Consider the following 19,009-nt stretch of genomic DNA (forward strand, 5'->3'; position numbering starts at 1 on the left):
TATCCATCGTTGGATATCTTGATCGCTCATTCACGTAAGCACATTCTCTACCCTTCGTATCGTACAGGTTAAGTTCACGTCATGAATTATATCACAGCAAAGTAACGTCCAACTAATTTCCTTCCGACGAACATCTTAAAAACACATCACCGCTGATAAATAACTTAAAAAAGACTTTGAAGAGCGAACGAGAAAAAAGAGATGCTAAAAGGAAGGAAGCGCTTTTAAAAGAGAAATAATAATTATTACGATATAGTTTAATAATAGAACGTAGATTCGTAGTTTACTGATAAATCCACAAATAATCTCCTTCAACTTCGATAAGAGAATTTGGCATCAAAGTTGCAAAGGTTGAAACCACGATTCCCTCCCAAATAAACATCTTCTAAGCTAAGTACTTGCTAGGAAATTTAGTATCGTTCTTCGAGTTCTCGACGATCTCTCTGCCGCTCGCGTATGCAACTATAGAACATAGCCAAGCTTTCGTGAACATTTCGCAATACTAGCACAGTTACCTCCTACCAATTCTCCAATATCGCAGAAATTGAAATACGTGGTACGAAGAGTTTTTTCTCTACTGATTATCCTAATTAGATATCGTAGTTGGCGTTGTTTCCTTCGCGAAGCGATCAATTTTCCCTTCAATATTCGTTCCACTACTAAATAATTAAACAATTTCCAGTGGATATTAAAGTAACCCAGAAACGATATGGCGCGATTGAATTTAAGAGATGAAAATAGCCACATAAATGAATACTCTTGGCAAAAGGGATATAACGAAGTCATAATAAATTAAAGTATTAAGTGGTTGTTAATTGATTTCTCTGCCGATAGTTAGTCGTATCGCGTGTATCCTGTATATACACCCGTTTTAATCCGACAGACTGATAAAGCGAAGACATTCTGAATTTCATGCCACAGGCATCATTTATAAAATTGCTATCGCTGTCTATCTATCGCTTTCTACGACATAGTAATTTCCATATTGGTTGAAATTATGCTACGAAAGAAAAATTATAAAAAGTATAGAACCACTCAACGATCAATTGCTAACAAGTAACTTTATCTTTATGTAGAAAATCAACGATCGTGTTACTCATAGGTAACCTACGCTTTTCTCTATTTCACATTTCGTGCAAAGAATCAATGTGACTTCTCAGCGTCTAATATATCCTTTGTATCAAAAGTACGTGACTAAACACCTCGAGAGTAGAGGGAAAAATGGAACAATCGCTTAACCAGATCGAAGATTAGTTTTCAACAAGTAGTAGGAAATTAGTTCGGAGGCAATTACTCCATGCACGCGTAAATCCCTTCCGATATGATTAGTGGAACGGAATAGCGGCCATTTCAAGATGCAGTTGCCTCGGGCAGCATAGAGATACAAATCTTCCGACAAGCAATGCGACGCAGAATACACACAGCGCATATGACGCACACGTTACACGCGAGACACGCGCGACACAGTTTAGGACGCACTCGTACAGCACACGTGTCTCGCTGCGTATATCGCGTGTGTCGGATAACTGAACGAGCAACGTAGCTGGAAAAGAGGAAAGTGTCGCTGTAATGAGAAAGTGGTGGGGAAAACTGGAAAGAAAAAGTAGGAATGGGACAAACGGCTCCAGAGGAGTTTAAAGAACCATTCAAGATTAAGAATCGACGGCAACTCGTTCGTAATCGCATCTGGGCTTTTGCGATCGATTTACGTCGAATTTCCAGCATGGTTATCCCGTGGGAAATCAGTTAGTTTCGTTCGTTTGAACGAAATTCGTGGTGATCGGAGGACGGTAAGGTGGTCTCTCGAACAGCTCGAATAATCGGTCACCGAACCGTTGAGGTCGATAGTCGATAGTCTATAGTCTATAGTCGACAGTCTACTAAACTTACGGGGGAAAGTGCGCGTTCCCAAACTTAACTCGAAAAAAATGCGCGTTCGTTTTTTCTTGTACGATCGAAAGTCGTCAACTCGAACCTCTATGGTTGGAAAATCTCTAAAAGACCGTAATTTCCTTTTGCCACTGCGTTGTCAACGTTTCCACAAGACGAGATATATATTTATATTACCTCGAATTATTTGCCACGCGTTTACGACCGCCCGAATTCACGAAGAGGCCTAGCTTCTGCAAGTTAAAGTTCGATCACCGCTGTTAAAATTCCTAAAACTTCAAACGGCAGACGTATGTGTACATTGACACCCGTAAGTATGCGATTACTGGTCCGTATCTGCCAGCAGTACGTGAATATTCAATTAACAGTAAATTAATAGATATACATATATCGTATGAAATTTTAATTGTTTATTTAAAATCTCATCAATGGTATATAACATTAAAATGTTTAATTATGAATATTAAACGTTAGGATTGATCACGATAATCTGGCTATTAATTTCAAGTTGCTTGGCAACCGAACGAATTAATAATAACGTGTTAAATGACTAAAAAACTTAGTAATGTTTAATACTTGTTATTATTTTCCATTACATATTAACCTTCGAAGACACATTTTTAATTGTTAATTATTTCTAATTCGACACTACGTTACGTTCTGTGAAAAATAAGAACGGCAGGTTTGACAAGGTGAAACCTCCACGAGCCGAAAACTTTCTCTCGGTGAATACACGCAGCAACATCGCGATACGCGCGATCGCGAAATTATAAAAGTACGTGTCCAAGAGCTTTGTCCGAAATACTCGCGGGCTTATTATAAAATTATACCGTAAAATACGTGATTATGCATTCGTGCCGCTAAGCATGCCGAGCAATTACGATCACGAGCATTACGCGACTTTTTATCAGGGTTCGATCGGCGATCGAAAGAAAGGAAAACAAGCTGCGATCTTTGCATAATTACACGTTTTCGAATTACGTTAAAGCAACGTGCCGCCATTCAACTATTCTCGCAATTCTCGTGCCTGTGATAAGAAAAAGCTAAACTTCCTATCCAGTTAACACTCGATATAATCTGTGTCGTCTGTCATTTATCATATACGGAAAGGGATAAATGTGGAGAAACGCGGTCGTAATTTATCAGTAGACTGCGGATTTCCATGCAAATTTATATCTCTGACAATATAATTAAAGAAGGTAGAACTCGGATAGAAAATCGTTTTACCCACCAGGTATTATAGAAAGCGGCATACTCTGTATATTCTGTACATACAAATTTCCTATAAACGCATAAAAATTCGCGGTTTTATCAACGACCACCTATTCCCTTTACAGGTATCAACAAACAACGTGCTTTTTCCACAAAACTACAAATTTAGTTTTCGCAAACCGCCTGACACATATTATATCCGCGTTCTCTCGCGCCAACTCGTAAAGACTGGACTACCTTCGATACTCCTCGTACACACACACATAGGTGTAGTATGTTACGCGTGAGCCAATAAAATACCGAAATGAAATTTTACAAACGCGTACAATAATTGCACGCGAATCGATATATCGTGCTGCCACGAATTATATTGTAATTATTTAAATTAGTTAATTATTTAAATTGTACGTAAAAGCTGACATAAAAGAGTATAGGAATAAATTATGTATGGCGGATCGAAGCGATAGAACGAGTTATACCGTGTGTAGTAAAGTGCTACGTAGAATCGCTAATTGATCCAGCAAAGGGTTCGTATTCCGCACGCACCAAGCAGCTACTTCGGTTTCCTCAAATCGTTTTGCTTCGCCTTTTCAAGAATTCACCGTCGTAAGATCAGAGATTTCAGAATATGCAACGAATAGCTTTAATAAGCGTTTAAAGCTTTTCCAGAAAACGAACGAACCATCTCGCGGAATATGTTTCGAAACGAAATAACGTAAGTAATATATTAGCTACGACCATTTCCCTTCTCAAGGAGACAAATATCTTTTTAAACATACCGCCAATGAATATACGGTTAAATCGTAAATCGTTACAACGAGGTCCTACGTTCTACCTGCTATACTCGCGTGTATTTCTTCGTAATGCATACGTAGATGTATTCGTAATGCGACGAATTCTTCAACGAAACTACGCGTCTATAAAAATACGCTTACGTATTGTACGATAATTCGTTTTCGCGATCGAATCGCGTACAAGATTTTCGCAGAGCGGTGCATAAAAGTGCGATTTAATGGATAACGAACAATACGATTCTTTCAAAACATGATTTACGTAGGACACACTAGGAACAAGCATCTAAAAGCTTTCCTTGCATTGCCGGTGCTCGTGCAAAAGTTTGTAAAGTAATCAGAAACATGGAAAGAGACTGCTACACCACCACCACCCCCCCACCCACACACACACACATTCCTACAAGTTTTAAACTTCACCCTCCCCGCAACTTTGCTACTCTTTCGTTATGCCGTCGTCTACGAACGACGAGAACGAAAACACATCTTCAGACTAAAGTTTTTCGGATTATATTTGACGTGCGCGCGAATTATTAATGCAAACTGTACAGCCGAAGGATGCTTTCGATTTATTCTACGCTCTGGCGTAGGGATAATGTGAATTTTAACACGCACGTTGCCTCGAGAAAAGTGTTTCCGTATTTTTCACAGAAAAATTTTACGAATAAATGGAAAGATCGTAAAAATTCGTTCGCATTCTAACGAAAGGCTATTCATTTGGTTCGCCACCGTGTTTCTCGAGCGATATTTCGCGGTTCGTTCGCGAATAAAGTATAATTTATCTTTATTATTTCGCTCCAAGTATAAAATGGTCAATGGTAATTTTATCATCGACAAGTGGTGCACCTACACACCATGAAAATGGCCGTGCTGTTTAAATAATCTGCTGTAGAAAAAAATGAACTTCGTAGCAAGTTGTCGAGTTAGTGTCTCAAAATTGTTGACGCTAATTAAGTGAGCTATGCGGGGCTGAAATCGAAGCAGCAAGTCAGCAAACTTCGTTCGAGAGTTCGTTATACAAGTTATGTGCTTTCGTACAGCAGCGGATAACCAAACTCACGTAACGACTCTTAACGCGATGGTCTCCATACACTGAATGCAAAGTTCTTGCCTTGAGAAATACATATTCCGAGATGCTCACAATTTGTTGCACGAAGCATCAGACACGCGTGACAAACTTAGCCTCGCCGCGGCTTTCGTTCCAATTTCCTGTCCTGCTTTCAGTTTTCTCCAAGCTAGCAAATTATGCTTGGCTACTAGTTGGAAATATAGTCGACGCCCTCGACTTTGCGTGTCGCAAGAAAATCAAACCTTTATTTTATTTTATATTATATAACGTAAGACACGTACGAGCCTCTGAAAAGTGAAATCGACCAACTTTGGTTTCTTCGAGTTCTCAATTTACGTAATTAATATCTAATATTTGAAGGAACGAGAGGATTTTATTTTTAATTTAAAGGCCATGAATTTATTTATCACGAAGAAACGGATTAATTAACTGCGAATGACACGATTTTCAAAAATAATCCCGGCTATTGTTAATTTTTTTTGTATTGTTCTTTGCCGAGGTGATTAGCATGGCTTCTCAGCGACTCGTATGATGCGGATAAAATAAAATAAATAGAAAATAAAAGCGTACCAATTTCTAGCGGAATATGTATCAGCAAGTATCAGAAATAATTTCTCTCTCTATATATATATGATGTATGGCGTGTCATTTATTAAAATAAATAAATAAAAAGAAAAAAATCTTAGTACTTGGTACTTAGTAGTAAATCTACTACTTAGGGAATACATAAAAGTTCATGTAATTAAGAAATAAATCATTCCTGTGAATTTCGCAGTAAGTATCGACGAAAAATCAAAGAAAAAAGAAAAAGCGCGACCACGAAGCGCGAAATTCAAAAATTAATTTTACAAATTACGTGCTCTTTCAATTTAAAGTAATAACACAGATGCTATAGCCACCTAGCGGTAGTAGGGTAGTACTAATCGTCGGATATTAAAGATATGAAAATGATAATTCTCCGAAATTTACGCAGCACTTTTCAACTATTAAAGTTTGAAATAAAATATTTAAGAGTAACTTTACATTTGGTTTCTTGCCGATAGTTTGCTTAACTTAGATAATTATGTGGCGTGGTAAAAGCGTTCGATTTTGACACGGTGGCGACATCATACGGTGAACCATGGAATGAAATCTTGTTGATGAAGCGCGAGATGCCGCCATCGTGTCAAAATCGAACGCTTTTTGACAGGGTACGTAATTAACAATATTAAATATTTCAAAACAGCTTCGATATAACAACGATGAATCAACACAATAATCAAACTTTTTCGACTTTTAAATGAAATTTTCAAATTAATCCCTTGCCATACCATGTAACTCGGAAGGGAAAGGAACCGAACAAGCGGAGACAGAGTGTCGGAACTTGAAACATGAAACCGCGCTCCTGTATTTATAAAAAAGACATCATTCGAGAGATTCGTACTTGGCTCGAGATTAAGACCACGAGTGAGACTCGTGATATTCAGATTTGGCTCAAAATTCTGATCACGACTCAGACTCGTAAAAGTATGGCAAGGGGTTAAAAACTAAACAGTTAGAAATAATTTACAATTGGGCTTGTTTCGATATTTTACCTAATTTTTTTACGAATTGTTTGAATTGTTCGATTTCGATATGGTGACGGCATCTGGCGGCGAGTCAATGCTTGAACGTGAATAAAAGAATCAGGTTTTACTGATTCACCGCGAGATGCCGCTACCATATCAAAATCGAGCAATTCAAACAATTTGTAACTAACAAAATTAGGTAAAATATCGAAGCAAGACAATTGTAAACTATTTCTAACTGCTTGGTTCTTAATTTGAGAATTTCATTTAAAAGTCGAAAAATTTTTATCTTCGTATTATGACTCTAGATCATTAAATAGCACTCTACTGCTAAGGTGTCTTCTATGTACAACAGAAAAATGTGTACCACCTTTTCTTCGTTAAACAGTGATAATTAAGTGAAATTTTGCTAAGAAGAAGGGAAATGTAAAAAGAAATATGTCCAAAGAAATCTAGTTATATTGTAGGTATGGGCACGAATGTGACGAAAAAATGGAAATGCAATAATACATTTACATTATGAATTATAATGTGCATAATATTTGCATAGAAAACATAGTTACTTACATTTTTGGCCTTCGAAGCACCACTGGATTCGTTCCAGAGAAGAGGGAGAAGTGATGACTGAGAAGAACCTTTAACAAAACATGTAAAATATCGTAATTTGTTTTTAAAAACATGCTGTCGATTGTTTTAAAAGTTTAAAATAATGAGTAATAAAATTCTATTTAAATTTGTAATTTTAATATTAATAAGAATTGAAATTCTTATACAGTCTAATTATTATAAAAATTGGGAACCCAAAATGAAAATTTTAAATATAGTAATTGAGACTTTAGCGATTTGCGAACCATGTTAAACGTTTTTATCGTATCGTAGTAGAAAAGAAATTGTTCAATATACAAAAATATCTATATTCTTGAGATCCAGGAGAGGCCTTATCCTCTACCGAATCCTGCGACTCTATTACCGAAAGTTATAAATGTTAAAAAATGTTACAAAAGAAGATGTACAAAAAAATAAAACAAGAGACTATTAACGAGTCCGTTTAAATTAAGTTTAATAAGCTATGATGCTCCAAAGAATATTAAAAATATGTAACGTGCAAACATTGATTCTATCGACCGCACTGCGCTTGATCACATAAAAATAAAATACTCTTTTCCATATCTTCCTCTTTTTCTATAGAGGGTTTTCTTTTTATATGAAGATACCCTATTTTTAAAACTACGAATTAATTATTACTTATTTACCATACATAAGGCAATATTATATCCAGAATATAAAAAAATATATAGTTAATATATTTGAAATGTTATTATGTATTATGGAATATTTTCTATTATTATCAAATATTTTTATGTATACTACATAATTAAATTAACGTATAAAAATTATCCTAAACTGAATATCTACTATTAAGGTTTCAAATATGTTAATACATCATGGCGTGCATTTTTGTCCGTTAAATAAAACTGCGCAACAAGTAAAAATCGCAATGCGCAGATATATTCAAACTTGTATAAGATTTTTCTTACCCCTTCGCCCCTGTAGCGTTGTTTCTCGAATGTTCTTTTGAATTTTACGGCATCTTCTTAAATTTCGTGACATCCTTCTATTGCCTCGAACTTTCCTCGCAATTTAATGTGCACAAGAAACAAGGAGAACATTAAAATAAATGTATAAAAAGAACAAATTGCAATTAATTATAAAAATGAAACAATGATCCAAATCGTATTGCATTTTGATTGCTCGTTATAAGAGCTACCGGCAAATGCAACAACCAGAAGGGTGATGAAGAAGAAAAAGATAATCAAATAATATTCGTAATAAATTACGAATTAAAACGTACGTGAATTAAGCGTGTGATTGAACAGCGAAGAATAATTATGAAACTGCTACGTATTAAAGAAATAGATACGTATCGCGGAGTGACAACAACACAACTAAACGTTCCGAGTTTGAAATTACAATGACTCCCCGCGACGCGGTCTGCTGGACGAATTTCGCTTAACGAGGAGTGGAGGGACCCTCTAGCAAATCGAGCGTGTCACGTGTCCAAATAAGAATCGTCAATCGTATGTGGAAAGGATTTTCAGTAGTGAGCATGTTACGTTTCAAGTAATACGTTAAACTGAAATACGGAGATGTGCGTGGAAAATTACATGCGTGAACTAACATAATTTTGAATTTATGGAATTGAAACATGAACATCTATACTAGGTAATTTAGTATGCGTTTATATTATTAGAAATATAATTTCTTTTACAACATTTGACAAACTATTTATCAACTATAATCAACATAAACTACTTTTGTGGATATGGAGAAATCTATATTTTCATATAGATGCTTAAAATTCTGGCAAAAAAAAGAACTAAATTTAGTTAATGAGCTTATATGTATTAGTAAGTATTGTTGTAAGTATCAACTTACTTATACTTGGTATTCATTAAGATTTCTTTTTTGAGTCGTACACATAACAATACATACATATATTACTCTTACAAAGAAAGTAAAAAATTGTCTTATTTCAAATTCATTAACATCAACAAATTAATTAGAAGTATACAAGAATATTGTTTGTTACTTATTTTAATATAATTATCAGTATGTATATATATGCTGATATTTTTTCTGACTTTTTTCCTCATTATTCCATGTATGGCCATTGTAAAATTTATGAATTTTAGTCATGAATTAAGACAAACGTATTGAAAGTTTTTGTACAGAATAAGAATAAATGCATATAATAAATAAGAAAAACAAATAAGTATGTGCATGTGATATATGTGCATTCGACAAAGAAGGCAATGGAAATTCTTTCTCAATACATACATATATAGGTCTATATACCAAATGATTTTTAGTAAAACTGTTAAAGTAAAAGTAAACAGAAATTTATGATTGATGGGTAAAGTTATATGTTGTTATATGTAGAAAAATGCAACTCTATCATTGAATAATATTTAGAGCAGTGTTTCTCTGATAGTTTTGTCATTGCATTACAAGACGTTAACAATATATGTTAGGAAGGCAAATTTATGTGATTAGATAGTTTCAAATTAGTAGTCCTTCATATATACTTGTGTCGATTCTAATTCATATCCTGGGTAGCTTGTAGCATTCTAAATAATTTTTGTATCGTCTCATTCAGATCTTAATACATTGGCAGGTACGTGGTAATTTACACGCAGTACTTCAGGACAATTATATAATTAATAGTTCAGAGATTATAAATATGTCATGGTAATATTGTGATGTGTCATGTTGATACGAGTTGAGGATATCAAAATATAAATATTTATGGATATTAACCCTTTTTATACTGAAAATGTCATCTAGTTGTATTAAATACTATACATATTATTATTCCATGACTCCATTCATAATTAATTATTTGTTAGATTATATACTTAACTACAAGACAGAAACTTTTTTTCTTTTAAACAGAAATTTTTATTTTCTTATATCCATAACTTTTTCTTTCAATAACTATAACTTCTTTTTTGTGAAAATTTTCCTAATAATAAATAGAATCTATGGAAGAAAAAGTGATATGTGACTATATTTTTTATTTTCTTTCACGTGAATGGATGGTTAGACGGTTTCATAAAATCCCGCGGAATATCAGCTAGTGGGAAGCAAAGCAATATGGCCGCCCAGTACTAAAGCGCTATGGCGACTTTCTTGTCAGTTTCCTAATTATTGCCTTTTTTATATGTTTTACACGAATTTTTTAAGTCAGTGTGTAGTAAATAGATACAGTGCACGTTAGTTTACAATGTGAGGGTGGAAATTAGTTAATATCCATTTGGTCAACGTATATCCGAAACCAGTGGTGAGTGTTTTGCTATTCTGTACATAATCGTTGTTCTGCCTTTCCATGGTCGCTCTCTAAACAAGAGGGGTAATCATTTTGTTTACATCGTGTATCGAATTGTTTCCGCGAATCGTTATTAAATTGTGATACTTCAGCACATATGATTATAGTTGAGGTATAATAATACGAATTACATGAAACGTGTGTAAGCAAGCATGCATCGCATGACAGTTAAGCGCGTCAGAACATATAACCTCTTGTATCTTACAATGCTTCCATTTGTATCGTCGCAATTATTTGTCGTTTATTTGTGCGTTTTCATTTTTCTTAACACATCTTGTAAGCGTTTTTCTGTATTATATTGTATTTGTTATTTATCATTCAGAAATGATACTTCGTGTCTAGAGAACGTTCTGTTTTTCTTCGTTCTACGAATGCTGTGAAAGAAAAGTATCGATTTTGTAATGTTCCTAAATAGTCGTCTTTAGCACTAAATGTATTAATAATTACTATGTATTTAGCTAATGTTATAACATTAATAAGTAGGGCTCATATTAGTAGATTTTCATTTCACGTTGTTCATTTTATTATTTCGCGTTACATTCATTTTCCTTTGACAACTATATATTCGAATCGTGAACGCAAAGTTAAATCTTTTTTGTTTTTAATATTTGCTTATGTATTCACCTTTAAACATTTTTATATACTATACGTTATATAATATATCGTTTTGCGTCGTGTTTATACGAATAGAAAATAAAAAACATTGGAAATAGAATTGATTTTTCTAGTGTACGATAGTTTAAATTTTTCAAATCTTAGTAATTGTTCTTACTAAATTAATAATTTTCGTTTATTTTCAGAATAAGGGGAAATAGGACCAGTATTGAGAAAGTACACAGGTGCGTATCAACAGAGCCATCCCAGGAGAGAATGCTCCAAAACATTCAAACTGCAAATAAATGTATGATTAGTTTCTTTTTTTTCATCATCCATTTATTACTCACATATTCAGTAACATGCACTTTTATGAAACGCGGACGCATTAGTTTTGTAAAAAAAAAAAAAATACACTCAAGTATCGCGCGTATTGTTCTAATTTTTCGTGGGGTGATTTTTGATAAATCGACCACATAAATATTTCTATAAATCAAAATATTGGGTAAGGATTATTTTGCAAATGAAATATTACGTCATAAGATTTATAAATTTACTTAGGTCGAGCAGTACCATAAATCGCCATAATTGGCGTTATTGATAAATTTTATTGTTGATATAAAATATTTTAATTGTATGATAAAGTATCAATAGTTTATTCTATTCGTGCAACTGATTAATCTCAATTATACGTTTGTTCGACGTTTCCGTGTACGTTACTGGATAATACGATAATTTTTATTACCACTAACGTTTCATACGACTAATACCACACCGTAAAATCTCGACAATTAAAATTTGTTTCTTTCTTATATCAAATAAAATCATTGTGTCATCATTGTAGGATACCTAATCCGTATTACTTGGTAATTTATTAGTACTTTTAAATTGTTAAAGTATCGAGATTTTACAAAACAGATCTTTTATTTCTTTTTACGTGTTAATCCTTATTTCTATTTTACTAACCGTATGTTTGTATTTTCTTTTTTGCGCTTACTTTATACATAATTAAAAAGGCAGTTTTTATGTATATTACTTTAATAATTCGATTAGAGCGTGTGCAATACTTACGAACTATTGGCCTTTTTTTGTATCGTCATATTGAAACCGTTAATTTTTCACTTGTTTGAATACATTTTTATACTCGTTTGTTTTTGAATTCAATTTTCTGCATCAACTGCAATTCAGTGTTCATTTACCAATCATAAACATATTTTAAAGTTATTGATAAGTATGTATTCCTTTCTTCGTACCTCTATTTGTACAAATTGCGATCCCTTCGTTCTCGAGCTATGCGATTTCTTTCTTATACATATCAATTTAATCGAATACACTTTTGCTTTGAGCTCCCATAACTAAATAACTAATTGTTATTTACAATACAGCAGTCCGATGGTATTTTTTATTAGCCTGGTATAAGGAAAATGTTAGAAAACAATATTTTACGAAAGGAATGTAAGTAATGTACTTAGTTTGAGTTTCAGCAGATGAGAGATAAATCTAAAAAAAAAGTGAACAAGTAGTATTTTAAGTTTCAGTATATTTAGAAATATGATAAAATATGAAATCGAAATATATTTCTTCGTTTTCTAACGATTGTTTTATTACCGCTTTATTATTATATATTCAAGAAACGAAGGTAAGTCTGTACCGACGTCTCACCACTTGCGTTACCGGCGAGAGATTCCATTACCGACTGTGTAATAACCCGTTGCGGGTGCTGATCAAATGCTGTTTTATCAACTGCAAATTTACCCTTAATAGAAAATTTGCTGTTTAATCTTCGGTTGAACAATATGATATGAATATTTTCCAACGCTAGTTATACAGTGTATTTTTATATCTTTTGTTGTACTTGGTGTCCTCATTTTTGGATGAGATTAGGGCAAATAACCATAGTATGGAATATTAGTTTAAGAAGGATGAAATTTAATAATTAGAACCATAAAATATAAGCAAGGAGTGATGTATGGAATGGCTGAAAATGATAACGAATTAAGACCATTATTTTAACAATCGATTATAGCTTTTAGTTGTATATGGAGTTTGAATAAAGTCAACGCATGTACGGTTTCTGAGTAATGGAATTGGTATTTCTCTTCGTAGAAGCAGAGTAAAGTGAAAGATTCGGAATAAAAATTAAACATTGTAACTGGAGCTTGAATCGAGCATTTGAATAATTTTATAAATTTTGAGCGAATTATAAGATTTTGTCGCTTCGTTCCATTTTATATTTCTTACGTGTTATTCGTGAATCGAGGATAATAGTTCTGTCAGTTTGTTCCATTTACGTGTTTGCTTTTATGCGAAAGTTATATAAACCATGTGAATTTCATCAATGGCATAAAAAGTTTTGCAAAAATTTGTGGTTTCCAGTGTTATGTTTCATCACACAGATATAAAGTCAATACATTGTTTTTATTTAAAGGAAGAATATGTTTTGCAAATTTTGTAAATGTTCTTAATAGAAAAGTACTCGTTTTATTCCTGCAAGTTTATGTTCTTTTTGCTGTTGGAATTCAACTGTGATGTAGTAACGTTGTACCAGTAGAGTAGAACAAAATAAGAACAGTACAGAATGGAAAGTAACTGACCGCACACAAGCGAGCTTTTTTGTTATCTCTTCCTTTTTTGTAGAGACCCCATTCGTTCATTAGACTCGAGCCGCTCGACGTTCACTGACCTAAGCTACACTCTTCTAGCTTCCTCCAAGTACCTTCTGTAGTCTTTAGTGTGTCGTTTGTTTCTTGTATAATGATATTTAATATTTCATAATGAATCACGTTGCATTTTATTTCATGAAGTGTTTTCTGTTTTCAGTCCTCTTTCTTCCTTTTTTTTTTTTTTTTTTTATATGTTGAAAGCGTATTAAAACCATCATGTAAAGAGAGTTAAATGAAAAACTTTGAAATTTAGGGCAAATTATAAAAGTCAATACATGATTATGAAAATAACGCCGTTTTACGCGACTTTCGGCTTACCGAAAAAAAGAAGAGAATTTGTTACTTGCGATAAGGCTCGCTAAATAAGCAACAATGGAGAGTGGAAAAGCACGAAGGAAAATATGCATAGAATGATCCAAAGATTGGCGAGAGTGTAGAAATAGGAGCGTATAGGTTGTAGTGATTTAATGATTTTAATGACTCTGCGATTACGTCGGCAACAGTCACGGCGGGTTAACAGGCGATAAATAAAATGTAGACACGAGTAGTGGCAACATGCGACGGTATGTTTCTTTCTGCCATAATTTATTTCAATTTTCCTTTTCTTCTTTTTCTATCAACCGTCAGAATGCCCTGTACCTTTATGTTCGAACGATTATACGGATATGGTCTATCTTTCTACGGTATTTAACCATGTATCTTTTATATCGTAGATAGTATAAGTATAACACGTAATAATCAAATAAAGGCGCGTAGAAGATGGAAATTTAAAGTAGAAGAATTGTGATAGGCAATGAGAAGAGCGCGTTTATGCTCTTAGATTCTTTAGGAAAACGTTAGAAGATTCGAAGAACATATAGTGGCGAATTGCGGTAAAGCCTGAACCGAGACATCGTGTAACTAGTGCCCGAGGCTGATGCTTCAGTACTGGCTGGGGGTCTCTTGGTTTGTCAAGTAATCCCACTCTTACCTTTTCTAGCCCCATCGTTTTCACCCGCTTTTGCCTCTCATCTTTCTTTCTTTTAAGAGCTTCCCGAGTCTCTGATATTTCTTGTTTTACTCTCATTACCTTTTTCTTCGTCGCCCATCGTAACTCTTTGTTACTGATTTGCGTGCTAATTAATTAAGAACTCTTCCAAGAAAGAGTGATTTCGAGGTGGCAAGAGAAAATATTCCTTCAAAGTTTGTTCATTTTTCACGATTTTCGACAGCGTAGCATGTCCCTAGATCGCGTCTATGTGCTTTTAAATATTAGAACGTTCTTCCTTTTTCTTCATTTACCTTTCCGATTACTTTTCTTCTTACTTATTTTATCATATTCTTTTCTTACTACGATTAATCATTTAATAGCAAAAAGGAATATACCGATATGCGGTGACATTGGAACGATTAAAAGTTTTTGAATGTTTTATTGTTACGTAAACTTAACACGAGGTGGTACGTTCGTATTGGGTATCTAATAGAATAATCGATGGAAGAGAAACAGGCGAATTTGGAGCGATACATAAAGAGAATCTCGTAAAGGAATATATTGGTAAACGAATGTGCGTATAATAGAAGGTTCGCCGATCAAGTTGTTGGAATGTAACATTTTTGGAATTATTCCGCGCAAGTAACGGTGTACAAAAATCATGGTCAAAAACAGTGGCACCAACGTACGTGCTCTATCGTATTGTAGCGTGCGAAATATATCCAGTTTACGTGAAACGTTGTACAGTGATATTCGCGATACAAGGTAAACTACACGTACTACTAATGGCTACTAACATATCACGCGTTGTACTTCCCTTGAATTGTATTTTAATATAGGCTGAAAATCGTCAAATTCGTTGAAAGTATGAATTTAATAATATTTAGGTGTATTGTGGTGAGATGTTTGAACGCGGTCGTTATTCCGTATTTTGGAAAGAGCATAAAATATGAATGAAGTCGGGACACGATTAAACGCAAGTCGATTTTAGATGATTTTGAATCGTCGAGCGATCGATTACTCCGAACATTGCCAGTACTGTCCAGTGAGCGAACAATGGACATTACCTCTGATTAGGACATGCAACTGACACCGCGTACGTAACCTACTCTGTATTCGTGGAGGGCACAGAAGGTAGTACGTTCATGGTGATCCAAGGACCTGGTTCCATAATAGTATTAGCGGAACGGCAGTGCTCACGGTAGAACGCCTAGGAACCATGCAATCATTGGCACGCGAGAGTGCGTCCTGTTATTGCTAGTGATAAGGACTACAATCGAGGCACCAACCGACTACTGACCGGCTGGTTTTCAACCTTAAATCGGTCGAATAGACCTGCTTTATGCTCGATGATGGAAGAACGTTTTCTGCGAGTATTATGTTTGCTTCATGATAGGAAACAACAACAAGAACGATTATGTTGAGCGCGTGGTTACATGAGAAACGAACTCGGTTAGACTGACCAGAATTTACTTACCGTGGCAAATTGATAATATCTGAGTGTAGTAGCACGTACGTAGCGAGGCTGCTGAAACACGTACGTGCGAAGTTGATGTGATTTAGTCAGAGGAGCTATGGCCAATGGATTTGATTTTCCCAAGTCGGTACCTTCTCCTATGTTTCTACGTTTCGAATAATATCCCCGTTCTGCTTTTAGTTTGAACGTAATAAAAGCAATTTCTGCGGTGTGAAATAGCGCGGAAGTCAAGAGATTTCTACTCGTTTCTCTCGGGCGATTTTTCGTCGTCGTCGGACCGATGGGAATGTTGCTCGATCGATTGATAATCGTCGATAATCGCTCGCTCGTGTCGTTCCGAGTATCATCGGGGTGCACACACGTGTTCACATATATACTTATTTATGATCATGGAGACGTATGTATTCCAGACGGGTAAAAGGCGGGGTGGTAAATTTCAAGGCACACCCCTGAAACGTACCCAGTACACGTATGAAAGTGCAATAAAGAAAAGTGGCGTTCGTGCTCGGCTGAAACGCGCCGCCGTATACTCTTTCTCGACAATTTATTTTCGATCAGGGTGGCCATTGCTGATTAGCGCGACAATGCCAGCTTTGTTCAACGATTAACGACGTTTTATCCAATTCCTCCCATTCCGTGTACCCTCCTTGTTCCGATAATCGTACATTCGAATCCGGATAAGATTTAAAGGGCCATTTCCTCCGACTTACGAGACGGATCAACCGTATGCAACTCTTTTCATTAAATCTTAAGCACGAACTTTCACGGGGAAGAAATTCTGTCCTCTTATTATGTTATTATTTACGATAGCTTTCCATAAGAAAAATTGTCGCAGATCTCGGTTCGCTTCGTTCGTCGTAGTATTTTCTTCCAATCAAATATTCCACGTATTTGCGATATAAGAGATAGATTGATAGAAATAGAAAATCTATCGATCCATCCCGAAGCTTTTCTCCTTTTAACACTCTGATTAAGGCAGGATCGCTAAATATTTTCAGCTTTTATTCTGCTACGATTCTGTTGGTACGAAACCCTGGATGTTTCGTAGCATAAGATGTTATGCGTGGTTTTTTCGTTCGATAGTAAAACCGCCCGTTAGGGATATCTTTATCCCGAGAGGAAGTACATACTTTGTGCTCTTTACTCTAGCTGGGAAGAACGGAATTCTTGGGAGAGGTTTCTTCCTTCTACCGTTCTTAGGAGTATCACGGAAACCTACTACAGACTTGGTTCACGAGGTGTCCTACATTAAAGATGGTGTTGAGTTGTTTGCTCCACTTTTGGCTCTCACGTCCTTTTCCTCCTTTTCTTCGCCAACATTTTTCCTTGTATATCATTGCGCTCTGAAAATATTTTTCTCGGTGTAGCTAAGTACATATTACCGTCTTCTTTATCCTAATGTCAAATATTTCCCAATTATAGCGCTTGAAATATCGTTTCTTTAATGCTTCGTAATTATTTCTTTCACAGTTTATAATTATATACTCGTGAAAGAAGAAAAGTGACTACGTTATTTCTTGGAAATATTAATTAGGCTGGGAAAAAGGAAGAAACGAAAGTAAAATGGAGTAATGTTCGGAAGCGTTGATTGGCGACTAATCGTAAAACAGGTCGGGAAAGCTCGGAGAAGCTCGGAAAATTGTGCTAAACTCATAGTCGGTAGCACGGCCGTTAGAGATGGGGAAGGATTAAAGGCTCTTCTTTCGAATTTCACGTCAGTCAGCTGTACGCCGAGATAATCCGGAGCGGTGTGTATTCGCGAGGCGCGTATAAAATAAAGATCCGTCGCTGTCGAGCTCTTTTCTCGTTTCCCGCTTAATAACGCTTAATAAACGGCAACCGATGTCACGCGAGACGTGCGCGCTTTCCTCTTTTCTCTTTCACCCGCTTCTATTCCTTGCTTCCCCACTTTTATACGAGCAATGAAACGGATTAAGCTCTTTACGCTTGTGCCTGTGGCACGTGCGACAAGGGGAAAGACCGAACAAGGAAAGAAAGAGTGACAGAGTTCGCGAGTCGCGAATGTTTCCAACCCCTTTCGTAATTCAAGTTAGATTTTCTACATCGAAGGCTGCAATTTTGACGTAGATGTTTCATGATTTCCAAATAAATAAAGGAAAGAGAGAGAGAGAGAGAGAGAGAGAGGGAGGAGAGATTTCATAGGTTAAACATGGCTGGAAAATTGATTCCCTTGTTCGCACAAACCGTATCGCGTTAATTACTTTAATTAATTGTGATCATGCTGCTAGAGTAAGAAGGTAACGAAATTGATTCACGCGCAACTATCTCTCGCAACTTTCGACTTGGTAAGTTCTCGGGCGAGAAGTTCTTCTTTTAGTTCCGTCCGAGAAGCAGCAGCAGCAGCAGCAGCAGCCGCCATTTATTCGAGTAGACTTTCTTCGACGATTAATTAACGTCGCGAGTAAGAAATAGACCAGGGATGCTAAACAGAGACAGTTTCTTTATTATAAAGAAATTATGCTTTACCAATTGGCTTTTGGTTCGATAATCGATTTTCTGAATGCCAGCCACGCGTTTGAAAGGATATTCGGAGTAAATTCTGGAAACTACATGAAACTTTTGTTTCGCGTTTTTAATCCGAAGTCTCTACTTTGCGCAGTCGCTTCTGTTATCGGTTCGTTGTTGGAATGAATGGTTTATCGATTAATTTGCTCTTCTCGCACGTTGTACGCGAAAGCAAGTAATTTGCTTCTACGGCGATGTAATTATCGTTTATTTTGAGAGGCTTACTTCAATACTCCGGGGAAATATTCCTCGTTAAATTTATTTGGTGTATAACCTTTCAAGGTAGGAAGATATTTGACAACAAACCAAAGTACCAGGTGTTTCGCGTACGACTAAACCACGAGCCGTCAGTACGACCAATTAAACGAGGCTCTAATAATTTAA

General features: G+C 35.4%; 2 protein-coding genes across 20 annotated transcripts in view; one reads left to right on the plus strand and one right to left on the minus strand.

The window, feature by feature from the left end:
- The window catches only part of LOC100648570, a 141,833-nt gene extending 133,386 nt beyond the window's left edge, over positions 1-8,447 (minus strand). For all 3 annotated transcript variants that reach the window (XM_048412247.1, XM_048412248.1, XM_003400336.4), the window contains exons 1-2: positions 8,048-8,447; positions 7,077-7,144 (exon numbers count right to left, since the gene is read on the minus strand). The gene's annotated coding sequence lies outside the window, so the exon portion shown is untranslated. The remainder of the gene's footprint in view (positions 1-7,076; positions 7,145-8,047) is intronic.
- The window catches only part of LOC100643094 (tyrosine-protein phosphatase Lar), a 278,042-nt gene that overhangs the window by 59,688 nt on the left and 199,345 nt on the right, over positions 1-19,009 (plus strand). For 10 of the 17 annotated variants that reach the window (XM_048412224.1, XM_048412228.1, XM_048412238.1 and 7 more), the window contains exons 1-2: positions 10,135-10,350; positions 11,196-11,234. The gene's annotated coding sequence lies outside the window, so the exon portion shown is untranslated. Of the gene's footprint in view, positions 1-8,582; positions 8,733-10,134; positions 10,351-11,195; positions 11,297-19,009 lie in introns of those variants that run through there. The other 7 variants (XM_048412227.1, XM_048412237.1, XM_048412225.1 and 4 more) reach the window with 4 other exon arrangements.

This window comes from Bombus terrestris, chromosome 14 (genome assembly GCF_910591885.1).
Source record: "Bombus terrestris chromosome 14, iyBomTerr1.2, whole genome shotgun sequence".
Classification (NCBI taxonomy): Eukaryota; Metazoa; Arthropoda; class Insecta; order Hymenoptera; family Apidae; genus Bombus; species Bombus terrestris.